We start from the raw sequence: 16,291 nt of genomic DNA, 5'->3' as shown, positions 1-16,291 counted from the left end.
ATCAGCAATATAGAGGGTTATCTCATGATTTGAACCCTAGTTGTCTATTATTCCTCTGACCACAATTTTGTTCAGTAATGACCCAGAACATTTGTCCCAATTTTTGAAAGAAGAGTTGAAAGAAGTTTATTTTCCTACTGCATTTGAATTGTGAGGATATTACCATGTGGCTGCTGACAGTTATCTTACCATCACATGGAATTTGAGGAAGAAATCATGGCTGAGAGCACAGAGAAAGAAAGAGTCAGGTCTGGGTGAAATAGTTTAACTCCTGAATTAACAGATCCCTGAAGCAAGATTCATTTGCACTTTTTAGTTACATGAGTCAATAAATTCTGTTTTGCTTAAGTCAGTATCAGTAGGGTTGTCTGCCTTTTATAACTGAAATGGTCCTAACTGATATGACCTTTTTTGTTCCTCCGTTGAGCACATCTCAGCAAAGCCTTCTTTGGAAAGGGAATTATACTAAAATTAATGTAATATTCTTTGATTCTTTTATCCTACAGCTTGAGGACTAAGTGTCCTTGGGTCAGTCCTGATCTCTTTCTGAGGTTTGGTTTTCCTTTTTGAGTAATGGATTCATTTCCATATAAGTGGATTGTATTATATCTCTAATTACCCTTCTTAGTGTAAAATTACCTGGTTTTAGGAAATCCTTATTTCAGACTAAAATGTGAATGACTCTAAGATTTAATAGAATCTAAGAGCTTGAGTTTTGAAGTTACAGACACATACATTTGAAAGCTGACTCTGTCATTTACCAGTTATATAACCAAAAGTAAATTTCTTAATCTATTTACATTTCAATATTCCTAATTATAAAGGGGACATAATTCATAGGGTGGTTGCAAGGATTCAATGACATCATGTATATGGAATCATATGTGGTAAGCACTCAATATATGATAACTATCATCATTTATTACTCCTTCACAGTGACATCCTTATATTAAAAAAGGATTTCCAAAGGTGTGTTTGGTGGAAAATGCCTGCAAAATGTTTGGTGTGTCCTGCAAAATGCCCTCGTAAAAGGATTTTGGAGTCAAATACATTTAGGAAATGCTTATGTTTAATCTTCCCCTATTTTCAAGATATATTAACATATTAAAGGCCCTAAAAATTCTTTAATAAATAAATATACTTAAAGCTGTTGATCCAGCATCCAAAATATATTTGACTACACAGTGCTTTTTTCCTTCATAGATGTATACCTATTAACATATATTAACAAAAATAGTTAAAACCCTTAAGGGGTGATTTTAGGCATCCATCAGTTGGGTTGAAGCAGTGAAAGGGAGGATTTTTGGGGGGAGTTCAAGTCTCAGATATGAGCTCCTGTAAGCTCCTACTAGAAAATCAGGCTTTATCCAAAATTTAGCCTAGATCAGCCATTGGCAAACTCTGGCTTGTGGGCTAGCCACTTGTTTTTGTGAATAAAGCTTTGTTAAAACACGTATGTACATTCATTTATGCATTGTCTGGCTTATGGGCTAACCATTTGCTTTTGTAAATAAAGCTTTATTAGAACAGTTATGTGCATTCATTTATGCATTGTCTTTAATGCTGCTGCTTTAATGCTACAAGAGCAGAGTTGAGCGGTTGTGGCAGAGACTGTATGGCCTGCAGAGCCTAAAATATTTACTATCTGGCCCTTTTCAGAAAACGTTTGTTGGTCCCTGGCCTAATGACAAGGTTGCATCTATAAGAACTGCATGAACTCAAAGTAGATTTCTTTTTGGTCCGTCTCAGTAAGTTCTTGTTTTTCCAGCTCATAAAGTGAGATGCTATCTCCTTATATTAGTAATCCTGACTTCAGAAAAAATATCAAAAGAACCCAATAACTATTTTACTCAAAGGGAGTAGAAGAAGAGAGAAACTCCCTGAAAAGATAGGAATTTATAGCTCATGGGAACTGAATTGCTCTTCAGTGACTTTGCCCTTAAATCTGAACACGTAGAAGTTTCCATAGGAACTGCATGGTTGCTCACTTCCCTAGGAGGCTTTACCACATTGACGCCATATAGTACTGAGTTGTCCTGTGGAATAAACGACATTGTTATAAGATACTACTATATCCTCCACGATGTCTCGTAAGTTTCACGGTAATTCCTGTTGAGTTACTTTTGGGGTAGCAGTGCCACCGAGGGGGACAATAAACAAAGTTTCTTCGCTGAAGTGATTAAAAACAGCTTCCTTTAGGCTCCATGGGTTTGGATCCGTGGCTGTTATCACATCAGTGGCCCTCAGGAAAATGAATGAGACTTCTGAAAAGAGACACCAAGTTTTTTATTTGTATCATCATAAAGCGGACCATAAAACTACCTGGCTAAAATTTCTCTCTTTCAATTTTTGGAAGACAGGAATAAACTGTGCCTTATCATACAAACTAGGAGCCTTTGGTCTCCCAGCAGATTTACTTGTGGTGGCAGAAATTCATTTTGAGCTCTGAGTTTTAGTCTCCATTCACTCATTCGTTCAACAACGTACTGAAAACCTGTTCATACTTTATGCCACGCACTAACTGTGCAGCAGAGTGAGCAAATTAGATAAGATCTTTGCCCTCATGGAGATGGAAAGTCTAATTGGAGAGAGATGTGATCAAAAAGTACTCAGATAGCTAGACAACCATAACCTGTGATACATCTTCTGCAAGAATGAAAAGATGCAGGGGTGACAGGAGACATCATTTAGATAGAGACGAGGACTTGGGGTGTTGTGTCTGAGGATATCACCTGAATCCTAAAAAGTGTGATGGAGCCAGGTCTACCTGGAAGAAGAGGAAGGTTTCCAGGTGGAGGAGCCACCTTTTAATCTGGTGGCTACATTTGGAAAAAGACCTCAGTCCCTGGATTCAGACCTTGATATATTCTTAAATTAGTTTAGGGCCATTCTTGGCTCTAAACTTTCCATCTCTTAAATGGCAAGAACAACTTCTACATGAGTGTTTTATAAAAAAACCCGTGGAGAACCTTGCTAATATTTTGATTAGAATTGATCAGAGAAAATAGCTTTCATGTTAACATCAGCTCATTTGTTGAAATCTTGGATATAGATGCCAGACGAAATCTTAGTGGTCACTCAAGCATTTCATAAAGAAGTATTTGTAAAGGGGTAGGATGAAGCAGAATCTGAATAGAATTAGAATTTGAATTCCATTTCACGTTTTTGTAATGTCAGTCAAAATATGACAAATCTGAAATAATATCACTTTCTTCTAACCTGCCAACTGGAAGAAAAATTCCCAGTGATATTTATGTGATTTATTGTGAGTTAAAAATAAAAACAGATAAAATGAAATAAAATTCTTTTATTAAGCAATTTGCCCCAAACCCAACTGTACTAATTAAGTCTCCATGGATAAATATATTCATAAATAGTCATGTTTTATCAAAGTCAAATACAGGGCAAACGCTTATGTTCATGCACTACTAAGCCTGAGTTATTAAATGAAATCTGTGCCATACTCTTTAAGATTCCATCCATTAATAAATGTTTAACAAAACTGTAAAGATGGAATATTGTTTGAAGAAGAAAAACATCCCCAGTACTTCCAGTTGAATCCAGCTTAGTGAAATGCAAATTTTATAAATTCCAATCTATCAAATAGAAATTTTACTATAAAAGGTTTTCATGGAAATAATAGCTGTCAACTATCAATTAATGCACACAGTCCCATTTTCCTTAAGTACTGTATTGAACTTTAATGAAAGGTTACTTATTCTATCAAATTGCTTTATGCTTCATACGATTAAACTTAACCAAAAATTAACATCAGTTTTCCATGAAGACAGCATGCAAACAAAATTCACCAAAATGACAGGGGAGCCTAAATGTTTTTGTTGCACACTGAGAAATATGCTTCCACACACATTTTAAAAGTGCAAATAATTCATTTTTAAAACTGATGCTATCAGAAAATTTAACCCGTTCTCAACTGCATGTCTCTCCTGTATTTCTTTACCTCCTCACACCGAGCCATGTATGATGTACAAACAACATTTTTAAGTATGTCAATAGGGCAAAAGCTTATCTCGGCAGGAGCCAGCCAGCGTGGTGTACGGTAGCAGGACGAAGGACTTGAAGCCGACATATCCAGGTTCAAATTCAAGCTGTCATTAACTAGCTGCGTAACTCTGGGCTAGCCTAGTCCTCCTGAGCCTTAAATTCTTCATCTATAACATGAGAACAGTAAACTGATCTTTGAGGACTGCTTTGGGTACTTAGGAGAAAAGTGTTTAGGCAAGCTTGGAACATAGGAGGTGTCCAGTAAGTGGTAGCTGTACTTATGATTACAGGGGTTAGGTAAGGGTGTCAATAAACAAAAGCAGCTTAGAGGTGCATACAGATGGGAAGGCCTTAATGCATTTTTGAAGTTTTGTAAAACCACGCTTACTTAGTTCTTAAAGAAGCAATAACGTGCACATACTATAATGAAGAGTGATCAATCATAATACTAATGACCCAGGCATGCCCTATGCCCTTTGAAACTCCCTAAACACTGGATTAAAATTTTTCCTACTAAAACCATGTGCATATCAATGTGAAATTGAGTGATGCTAAATAAATAAATAAATATGGTAGAGTCAGAAGAATTGGGTTCTTATCCCAGCTCTGACTCTAGTGGAACACATGTCCTTCAATAGCCCTTCTTCCTTTCCAGACATCAGTTTCCCCATCTGTCAGATGAGCAGTGGGCAGGTCTAAGTGGACACAAGTAAATCCTAGGGAGAGGTGGGGGCTATGGCCAAATGGAGAGTATATATTCTTTCTTTCTATAGGGACATCCTCTCCTCAGTTCCACCTGGCTCTTGCCTTGCTGGACCCTGGACCCAGTGTTGCTAGATTTGTAAGAAAAGTCAGAAATTCGGATGTTGAAAACAATTAAAAACAATTATTTAAAAAACTGTGCTATTCGAGAAACTCCTGTCTCCTGGAAGACTTCACATTTGTGGGCTACTCATTTAGAACTTTGGACTAGATATTTTCTGAAAGCCCTGACCGGATCTGCAGTTTTGTAATTTTAGGGAAATCTCTTTTTTGTCTGATTTTCTACACTGTAATCCTGAAAAATGATTTACAAAACCCAAATAGATTTTGGCATGAACTAAGCTTAAATTAACTGCTCTCTATCATGAATTAATATTAAGCAGAGCTTGGCAGACACTAAATATTTGTTTTAGGAATACACACAGCCTCCACTTTCATCTGGGTTAAGCGCTAATCTTTGGCCTGTCAGTTGCAGGATATAGCACTGGATAAATCATGCTCTCTTGAACAGATAGATGCCAGGGTGGTTGTATACAAATGGAACAATGTGTCAATGAACACCCGAGTTTGGGTTACATCTACTATAAACATCGACATTCCTTTGCAATGAGCCCATTTGCTGGTTAAGCAGTTACAGCTTCTCAAGGTTTGATGCTTCTGTGCCCAATAACAGTGTAATGATTTCAGATGTTTGCAATTAATGAACCATTAGATTAATTGGCAGAGTATCATAAGAAAGGTGTTAAGAATTGGGTCAAAACCACAGACAAGCTATCACCCATAGGGACGGCAATCACCAGAGGCAAAAAGGTGAGAAAATGAATTAATGATTTTATTTACTGCTTCTCACCCCTCCCTCCACACACTTTCTTTCTCTGTAAAACATTAGCATTGACCAGCATCTAGGTTCGCCAAACACGGCAAGCAAGGAGAAAGCTGAAAGGAAAAAGACAATATGGTTTCATATTCCTACAGTTAAGACCTGATCTTCGGAAAGCTGGGATTTCCATTGGTACCAAAAAGTGACACTATTTCTCAATGTATGCCCAAATCTCTCTCTGTGGGCTTTTTTCCTAAGCTCTTGTGTTTTATTAATTATGTAACACATTGACCGTCTTAGAAAAATGATTAATAGTACTTCAGAAACATGGAAATAAATAAGCCGACCTTCAGTATATGATTATGTAGGCTTGATATAAACCCCAGGGTAGCCATCTTTTAAGAAGTGTGTGTAAGGAGTTTAACACCAACCCGTCACTACGGTAGTTAAAATCTGGCAGCACAGTGAGTTATTGCCTGGCAGTGGATGGCGCTTCAGATGAATTTGTAATTTGGAAAGTTAAATTAACCCTGAAATATATTATTTGTTGTCTGTTTTCCACTCAGGAAAGAGATCTTCATGTAAACAGAGTCCCCCTGATTGGCTGAAGCTAAGAGTCATTCTGAGGTGAGCTAAGCCCAGATACTTGGTAAATTTATGTTGGCTGTTATTTTCGTAACAAAGAAAATCAATTTTTGGAGAAGGATACTACCATCACACACACACAAAATAATTTTCAAATAAAATCCTGGTGCTTCCTCCGTAGTGTGTGTTGTTACCGTGTGTGTTGTTAGTGTGTGTTCTGTATTTATTTACCTATATGTTCATTTCCATCTCCCCACCACAATGTAAGCTCCAGGAGACCAGAAACTTGGTCATTTAGTTTATGGCTCTACCCCTACTGACTGTAAGATCCTGGCACACAGCAGGTGCTCAATAAATATTTGCTGAGTGAATGCAGAAATGAGTTGTTGTTGTCAAGAGAAAATGGCTTTGGGATTCTGTGTTGTCCTGGGGGAATATTAACGGGTCCAGGCTGTGACCTTACTGCTCTTGGACAGGCTCATTTATTGGTTTATTCAGCCAATCTTTATTGAAGACCTACTATGTGCCAGGCCCTGTCCTAAGCACTGCAGATTCAGCAGTTAACAATGCATAGTTCCCTAACCTCACAGAACTTACTTTCTTATCAGGAAAGCAGAAATCAAACACATGCTTACACAAAGGATCAATTTCATTAAAAGTTTGGTTACTCTCTTGAAGAAAAAGAATATACAGCCATGAGAATATGTGATATGGGAGCCTCATCTAGCTTGAGAGACTAGGACGCCTTCCCAGGGAAAGTCACACTGAACCTGAGACCTCAGGGATTAATAGGAGAGTATCTGGAGCAGAGGGAAAGCATGTGCAAAGTCCTGAGGAAGAAGCAGCTTCATGTTTGATACACAGCAAGCAACCAGTATGGCTGCAGAAAAGAGAGTGGGGAGGACAGTGAGAAGCAAGATGCAAAGAAAAGTTTCAGGTCACAGCAATCCCATTACTGGGTATATAAAGGATTATAAATCATGCTACTATAAAGACACATGCACACGTATGTTTATTGCGGCACTATTCACAATAGCAAAGACTTGGAACCAACCCAAATGTCCATCAATGATAGACCGGATTAAGACTTGGAACCAACCCACATGTCCATCAGTGATAGACTGGATTAAGAAAATGTGGCACATAGACACCATGGAATACTATGTAGCCATGAAAAGAGGAGTTCATGTCCTTTGCAGGGGCATAGATGAAGCTGGAAACCATCATTCTAAGTAAACTATCACAAGGACAGAAAACCAAACACTGCATGTTCTCACTCATAGGTGGGAATTGAACAATGAGATCACTTGGACACAGGGCAGGGAACATCACACACCAGGGCCCGTCAGGGGTGGGGGGCCGGGGGAGGGATAGCATTAGGAGAAATACCTAATGTAAATGATGAGTTGATGGGTGCAGCAAACCACCATGGCACATGTATACCTATGTAACAAACCTGCACATTGTACACATGTACCCTAGAACTTAAAGTATAATTAAAAAAAGAAAAGAAAAAGAAAAGTTTCCAGTCAAATTACTAGATCTGTGAAGGCCAGTTTCTGCCCTTACCCTGAAAGAAGGAGGTGTCATTGAAGTGTTCCAAATAAGGTAGGGAAGTTATCAAATTTTAATTTTTAAAGTTTTATTCAAGTTAATTAGAAATAAAATTATGTTTACACAGTGAGAAGAGTACGTCTTTAGCTTTTCTTGGATTCTCTTACAAGAAGGAAATTGACTCATATTCCTAAAGTGACATACATTAGTAATGAGCTTGTGGTTGGAGGCAAAAGGGCTTACCTCCAATTATCCATGTGTTAATCCAGTCCTACTCCAGGGACATTTTTGTCTGCAATCCTCAGAGATTGTATGAGATTGATTGGTTTTGTTTTGAATTGAATAAGAAATTGCTAAAGTGCCAGTTGTTCAAAATGTGTTTTTCCCCTTTGCTAAGTTTGCACGGATAGTTACTGGCAACTGAAGAAATTATTTGATTGATCCAGTCTTCCTTCATTTGCAAAACAAACATACCACGAGCACCACCTATGCATCACGCCTTAGTTGCCAGGGCTAGAAGTGATGTAGATGTATTCTCCATAAGCCGTATAAATGCTGCTCAACCAAGTGTTTCATGAATGGCTGAATGACAAACAGGGTGTTCCCAGTCAGGAGTGGATATGTAAATATCACAACCTGGCCGTTGTTAGAAGAGGTATAAAAAAAAGAAAGTGCTCTGGAAGAAACCAATCCTTTTTGGGCATAAAAAGAATGAGAGATCAGAGAAGGGACATTTGATTTGGGCTTTGAAGAATAAACAGGAGTTTCTGAGCAAAGAGTATAACATAAACAATGGCCAACATGCCTAACTGCTCAAAGTTTAGTTACTGTGTGATTTAAGATTATAGTAACTCATGTTTAATTGTGTATTTCAGTAGATTTAAAACTTGGCCTTAACCTAAGCAACAAGAGCTATGAAAACATAAGCTACTGCATGTTCGTTTCTTTAAATGTGTATTAGAAAACAAACTAAAATTAGCACACTGAACCCATGTTTTCATAGCTTTGTTGCTTAAGGCTAAGTTTTTTTTAAAGGTTTGTTTCTAATGCACATTTAAAGAAATGAACATCCTATGTTTGCCTATCCAATGTCCATTTTCCCCCTTCCATTTTTCTAACAGAACCCCAATGTGTTAGGTTACCCACCCTTCCTCCATGCAATCTTGTGCTTCAAGGAAAGTTGACCCCATTCCCACCTCAAGAAAATATAACTTATTACCTAAGCCAGGTATCAAAATCTTGTTTCCCTTTCCAGTGATTGGCTCACGAGGGGTCATATGATCCAGCTCTGGCCAATAAGAAGTAAAGAAAGATCTGCCCAGGGATTTCTGGGGAAGGTTTTCTTTTTAAGGAGACACCAGAGAGGACTTTTCTGCATTCTGTAGCTGCAGTAGCTCATCTCACCAGGAAAAGAGCTAGTTTGCAGGGGATGCTAGTACATTAAGGATGGCAGAGTGGACACATGGAAAGAATCTTGATGTTGATGAATCACAGACTTATTCCCTTAAACGACTGTAGAGAGTTGCTCTGCCTGTGGACTTCTTACTGTATGAAAGAAAGAAAAGGGCCAGATAGTAAATATTTTAGGCTTTACAGCCCAAGAGGCAAAATCAAGGGTATTATGTTGGTATTTATATAACAACAGGGAAAACAAATTTTGACCAATTTTTTATTGATGAAATTCAAAATTTAATGAGAGTATAATTTTTGTAATAAAGGTTTATTTAAAAAGGGATTATTTTCTTTTTAGTGCTCACTATCACCAAACTGACAATACTCATGTAAAAACTATTCTTGATTGGCAGACCATACAGAAACAGGCAATGGGCCAGAATTGACTTGTAGGCTATCGTTTGCCACTCCCTGTTTTAAAGTAATTTTTATTTTAAACTTTTTATTGGTTGAGAAAATTACTGTTCCCAAATAATATCTACTATTCATAGCCATGGTCATCCTAATTGATACACATTAAACATTAAAAAATTTCTCTATGGATCACCCCTAGCTGTCTTATATCCATAAAAGGGATGATTAACAGATTTTGGGAAATAATGGTTTACTTTTACTAAATACTTATGAGCCAGTTACTGGATTCTAACATTATATGCATGAGCTAATTTAATCTTTACAAAAATCCATCAGGTAGGCAGTATTATCATGATTTTGAGGATGAGGAAATTATGTCACAGAGCACTTAGATGATTCTCTGTTAAAGTGAGATTGGTTAGTAAGTCTCTACTACTGTGCTGTTCAACTCTGGTCTTTCCCTATTTATGTGCAAATGAACCATATATATAAACTTGTTTCTGATTCGAACTTCCTAAACTAACTGGCACATGGCAGGGAAGTCAGATATGGAAACAGATGATGCAGCTTTAAAAAAAATTATCATTACATTTCTTTATGGCTAAAGAGCATCTGGAACAATTTAAGAAGTTAGAAGGGGAATAAGATGTTTTACAACATAATATGCCCCAGGATTGCCATACAAGTGGGAAACGTGTTAGTTGAATTATGGCTCCGTGCTTTCCTTTTGCGGTATGCTTTATCCAGATCTCTGACATTACTCTACTGAGGTTGGCTCTTTATTTATTTAGTTTTGAAAAATTTTCTTTAATTCTAGCATTCCAGGGAATAAAGTAGCACTCCAAATAATAACGCATGCTCAAGATGGAGAAATCAGACCCTTCGTGGGGCGAGAACAAAAATTAAAATGTGAATAATTAAAAAGCAAAACAAATAAATAAATAAGACTGTAAATAGACCCCTATAATTATACATCACACGAGAAGCCAGCCAACTCCAAGTGTTTCAGTAATCTCATCACCAGCCTCACTAATAATCATTGTACATTCTTGGTCTCTCCCTTAAGATAATGAGCAATACGCACTTAAAAAAAAAAAAAAAGTGTAAACATGAACCACAATTTCTCATCTAAATACAAAACAAAATAGAATGACTCACCTTAAGGTCTGCTAGTGCAGAGTGTTTTAATTTATAATCTTTCCCTTCCTTTAAAAGGTTAACCAATGGGGAAATACAACCAAATGATGAAAGTTGCCTTTCTAAGTAGACAGTACATTTCCCCCCGACCTCCTCCAAAGGTGGTCCCTTCTGAAATGAACCCAGAAAATTAATGCTCCAATAATTAACCAAATTTAAAGACGATGATTAGTAAACAACTTTGTTACCCTTAAAGCTGTACCACTGCTAACATTTTTAAAAGTTTCCTAAGGCCCTTTCACCTTAGAAAATGATCCTTACTAGTTGAGCCAAGAAACAGTATAGCATATAGCATTTGTTATTATTTTTATCTCAAACATACCTACCGAGATGTAGAAAGAAAGATAAGTTTAGATTTTTTTTTTTAATATGATGTTTTATCTGTTGGAGTGGGTTAAATTGCAGTACTCTTTGAGCACTTTCTGTTTTCCTGCTCCTTCAAGAAATCATCTGTGGCTCTGCTTCTTGGGTAATGTAGCCTACTTCATTGAAAAAAAGAGTGACTCTCAGTTTTGTTGCTTATACATGGGCTTCTGGGCTGCTTATGTGTTTGTATATCACACACAATTCAAGGGCTCCCTTTGACTTTCTGCACCGGGCAGAGCAATTTCATTCACATTTTCATTCAAAATTCAATTTCATCATCAGCCACCCAAATGTAAGGATGTGATTTAGGTATGAGTGATGTCAGTCATGAAGATTTCCAAGTCTATTTAAAATTTTCAAGAATGCTTTGCATTCCAGTCACACACACTCTAGTCTAAGAAGTCCTGGACATTCCTGTCATGTCATCTGGTGGATTTTAAATAATAAAATCCCTTATCTTTCTGCCCAAGGATCTGACCCATTTAGGAGCTTCCGGACTATTTTCATCTAGTCCCTTGGCTCATCACTTCATTCAGTAAATACATATTGAATACTTGCAATATCCAAGGCACTGTTCTAGGATCTGGGGACACAATGTCCAAGACTGACAAGATGCCATGAACCTGGCATTTTAGTGAGAGTTGCCAGGAGAAGAAGCTCTCCAAAGCCCATACAAGTAAAAGGTATTGTATTGAGAAGTGATAGGAAGCCATCATTGGACATGGTAATTCCTCATGATATTTGGGCCAGAAACTGCTCTTCTGTTAGGTACAAACCCACTCTTTAGTCTTCTCTGGGGCCATGTTGTTTTTGGACTTCTCCTTTTAATGTGTGTCTGCTGCAGTATTTTCCTTCTTTCTGAAGATCAGCATTTTTTTTTTTTTTTGATTCTTCTATCAAGTGTATACTTGGCAGAAAATATCCTGTCCAGCCTTGACTTGATGTGACTGTGTAGTTCTTGAGCTCAGTGCCATGTGACTCTTAGAAGACTATGTGACTCCCTTCTTGAGGGAGAATCAGACGGGTTGCTGTTGAGTCAGTGGACCCCTCCGTCCTGTGCTAGCTGTTTGTTATTGGTGCCACGTGCTGCATCTGTGAAGTTGAGTCACACACCATAGACATGGCTGCCAGAGACCAAGGTGGGAGGATGCTTGCAGGGAAGGCGGCCTGAGAAGCACTCCCAAGTGCACCTACAACCGGAGGACTGTTCATCTGCAACTTCAAATGCATTGTACAGGCACGGGCTCCCTCTTCCCCTTTTTGTCACAGTTGTCTACATTATGGTATGTTGTGGAAAACAGATGTGCTGAGCTTCTGGCCCCGTGGTTTCCAGGAGTGAGGAGACATAAGGGAAGTTGACCTTTCCTTCTCTCTTGCATTTTATTACATTTCATTTTAAGGGGGGCATTTCTAAAAAATATTAACTTCCTCATATTACAAAAGTATTATGTATTCATTGTGGGAAACCTGGAAAATAGAAAAAATAATGAAGAAGGAAAGAACACTCTCTCACATTCTCACTTCTCACAGATAACTGCCATTAATATTGTATGCCCAGGCCGGGCACTGTGGCTCACACCTGTAATCCCAGCACTTTGGGAGGCCAAGGCGGGTGGATCATGAGATCACGAGTTCAAGATCAGCCTGGACAATGTGGTGAAACCCCATTTTTGCTAAAAAACAAAAAACAAAAAAACAACAAAAATACAAAAATTAGCTAAGTGTGGTGGCACATGCCTCTAGTCCCAGCTGTTCGGGAGGCTGAGGCAGGAGAATCACTTGAATCCGGGAGGCGGAGGTTGCAGTGAGCCGAGATTGTGCCTCTGCACTCCAGCCTGGGCGACAGAGCGAGACTCTGTCTCAGAAAAAAAGAAAAAAAGATGTATGCCCACACTTGTGTGCGCAACAAAAATGGAACCTTACTCAATATTCTCAAAATACAAGTATCTTTACTTTAATACCCATATGTGAGTTCACCCAATAAAGAAATGTAAGAAGCAGAAAATGAAAATTTTCTCAGAAATTTCCCCTCTTCAGAGACAGTCATTGATTACAATTTGGCATAAATCCTTCCAGATTTTTAAGATAGGTATGTGTGAGTATATACTTTTCCATACAAATATCAATACTCCTTCATTTCTTTTATAGCTTCAGCATAGTATTGTATTGAATGCATGTATTCTAATGCAATTAAAATTCTCTTTCAGTGGACATTCAGGGAGTTTCCAGTTTTTTCTTTATAATTATAAATCAATTTTGCATAGCTGTCCAAATATTTCCTTAAGATATACTGCTATGTGTGGGCCAAAAGTTGTCATTTCTAGCCAAGTAGGAGGGAGACCATATTGAGTAATTAAGTATCCAAGATATATATAAAAATAAAACAAAACAGCCAACAAAAAATCAAGACCCTCAATATCTGGAAGTTCTGTGGGAGAATTAGAATAAAAAATGGGCACAGTAGCTCATTCCTGTAATCCCAGCACTTTGGGAGACTGAGGTGGTGGGAGGATCACTTGCAGCCAGTTCAAGACCAGCCTAGGCAACACAGTGAGATCCTGTCTCTACAAAAAATTTAAAGATCTCTACAGAACGTTTAACAAATTATCTGGGTGTGGTGGTGTGCACCTATGGCCTCAGCTTCCTGGGTGGCTGAGGCAGGAGGATAATGTGAGCCCAGCAGTTTGGGGCTGTAGTAAGCTACAAACATGTCATTGCACTCCAGCCTGGGTGACACAGTGAAATCACGCCTTGGATAAAAAAAAAAAAAAAATGTAAGAGGCAGTGCCAGAAAGTGATAAAAACAAAATTTAAAAAATGTAACCCAAAACTTTTTTTTTTTTTTTTTAAAGGAGGACCTGAAAATGTGGAGGTGAAACGCTAATGGCACAGTGGCCTCAGCTTTCACCAGGTTTTGAAAACATCTGTGAGGGAGGTACCACATTCACTTCCCTGCAGTTTTGACTGCCCAATACTTACTCATTGCCTCATGCTGCCGGCCTGTATGCTGGTAGAAGTGTGTTCCTGGGAAAATCCTGGCATCTTGTGTTAGGTCTACACTGGCACATGGGACAGATCACTCTCAAGAAGGTACTTTGAAAAACAGATGGGCTCTGCTTTGTGAAAACTCCAAGCATATAATGTCTAACTTGTATAAAATGTACATGTTTGGAAGGAGAGTGTTTGTTATAAAAGGATTGTTTGCCGTCGGGGTATATAAACAGAAGTGTTCTTTTAGCCAGGCAGATCCTTAACCTGTCTAAAAGAGTATTTGATTTTAAAGTCCCTTGAAATAGGACTATTGCATATATTTTCAAATACATCACTTTGACTGGGAGTAATATTTAGCCACAAATATTCTTTCAGCAAGAAAAATGGAGGACAAAATGTTATATGTTGGTGTCTTTTTCCCATCTAGTTTCTATTTCTTACTTGAATCATCTTAAAACTACTAAGAAAGTTATAATCAGAATGAGGTCCAAATTTGTCGTCCTAGTTTGTTTTGGTGACTTTGTCTAAAAGCTGAGCAAAATCTGCTCAACAAGGGTCTTGGAAGCATTGTTACTTGTGTTTTCCATCCATCACTCCGTTCATCGGCATATACCTGAGCAGAATGATTCCAAGCGCATTGAATCTCTATACCCTCTCTTAGTCTCTGTTCATTATAGTAAGCTCCAGAAAAAATAATATAAAATAAATATTAAAGAAAGAAAAGAAGGCAAAAGAAAAAAGTTCTGCTGATTAAGAAATCCCTTTTAGCCAGCGGGGCGCTGGAAGAATTCAGGGACATCAATAGTTCCTGAACTGCATAAGTATTTCCTAGTCTTGTGAATTCTAAACATCTCTGAAGTCCAGTATAGATCCCAAATATACTGACAGGATTAGAAATAGCATTTCCAATAAAAAATGCATACCAGAGTAGGACATGAAATAAGGTATTTCTCTTTGAAACCATGAAAGTGCACAATATTTGTCTGGAAATGTGTACATGAAATTTAAACAACCCTTGAAGACATCCATCTGATTTTTTTTTAGTTTGCTCCTCAAATGAAATTCCACTCTCTCGAAGTTTGTGCTGTGGGCTCCCAACTTCACTCTCTGCCTCTCCCCTGTTTCCCTCCATTTCCTTCCCTTTATGACCCTTTTCAGTTGCACCCCTTGATTTATGGTCATTTGTGTGATTGCACTGCTTTGCTTTATGGCAGTTTATGTCATCCTGGTCTTGTCATAAATGACTACCATAAAGTGAGGTAAAATATCATAAAACATTAGTGAGTCCCTGCTACTCAAGGTTCTTCAGAATAAGCCCTGACAGGTACCAGCCATAGAAAAACAGATCTGGCCATTTGAAAGGTGCAGCATTTGTAATAATAATCATAATAATGATAGTTAAAAATAAGTTTAAGTTTGCTGAACTCTATGTGCCAATCACTGGGTTGTTTCATACATTATGGCATGGAATCCTTGTTACCTCCCTCTATGCCAAAAACTAGGATTATCACCATTGTATAGATGAGGAAACTGAGGCAGGGAGAGGTTCAGCATGGCCAGTACTCAGTACGGTCCACAGTCTTACTGTGTCTTAAGAGCTCATGCTCTTAACTATTGTGGGTTTAGGTGCTGTAGCTCACGATGTGTGCACATAAGGGGTTGAGTGGATTGAAATGTGGGTTTAGCATTTGGTAGACAGTTTTCATGACAGAGGACTGAGGAGCTCTTGTCACCTTCAGGCCTTTTGTGCTTTCCTCCCCCTCCCAGTTCACAGACCCTTCTGACACACCCTGCTACCCTGGCAGCACTGCCTGCCTTTGTTACCTTACCATGCCCCCTAGACCACAAGTTATCTGCAAAGTTGTTTCTTTCCTGATTCCCCCAGCTCACTTCTGACCTTGTCCTTTGGAATCTCAGCTGTGCTAGCACGTCTTTGAGCCAGAAGCCTGAGAGTCACCTCTGATTCCTTCTCTTTCTAACTAGCAAGTCCTACCAGTGTCACCTCGAAGAGGCATCTTACACCCATCTGCATTTCTTTTTCCCTTCCAGAAGGTGGGTACTATAAGCCACTGCCATCTCTCTCCTGCACTGCTAGAGATCAGGCTGTGCGGATGCTCCCAGCCACCTGTCCTCTGGGCTCTGTGCAGGAGCAGAAGCACTCAGAAGCATGAGCTGCGACTGTCATTGGCAGCGCTCATTTATCCC

At 38.5% G+C, this 16,291-nt stretch overlaps 1 long non-coding RNA gene across 1 annotated transcript in view; it reads left to right on the top strand.

Moving 5' to 3' along the window:
* Positions 1–16,291, top strand: part of LOC126929856 (uncharacterized) — a 270,018-nt gene that overhangs the window by 248,006 nt on the left and 5,721 nt on the right. The window contains exon 2 of the long non-coding RNA XR_007717299.1: positions 6,154–6,214. This is a non-coding gene — a long non-coding RNA (uncharacterized LOC126929856). The remainder of the gene's footprint in view (positions 1–6,153; positions 6,215–16,291) is intronic.

The sequence above is a fragment of the Macaca thibetana genome, chromosome 10 (genome assembly GCF_024542745.1).
Source record: "Macaca thibetana thibetana isolate TM-01 chromosome 10, ASM2454274v1, whole genome shotgun sequence".
NCBI classification, from domain to species: domain Eukaryota; kingdom Metazoa; phylum Chordata; class Mammalia; order Primates; family Cercopithecidae; genus Macaca; species Macaca thibetana.
This window is presented reverse-complemented; position numbering and strand designations above follow the sequence as displayed.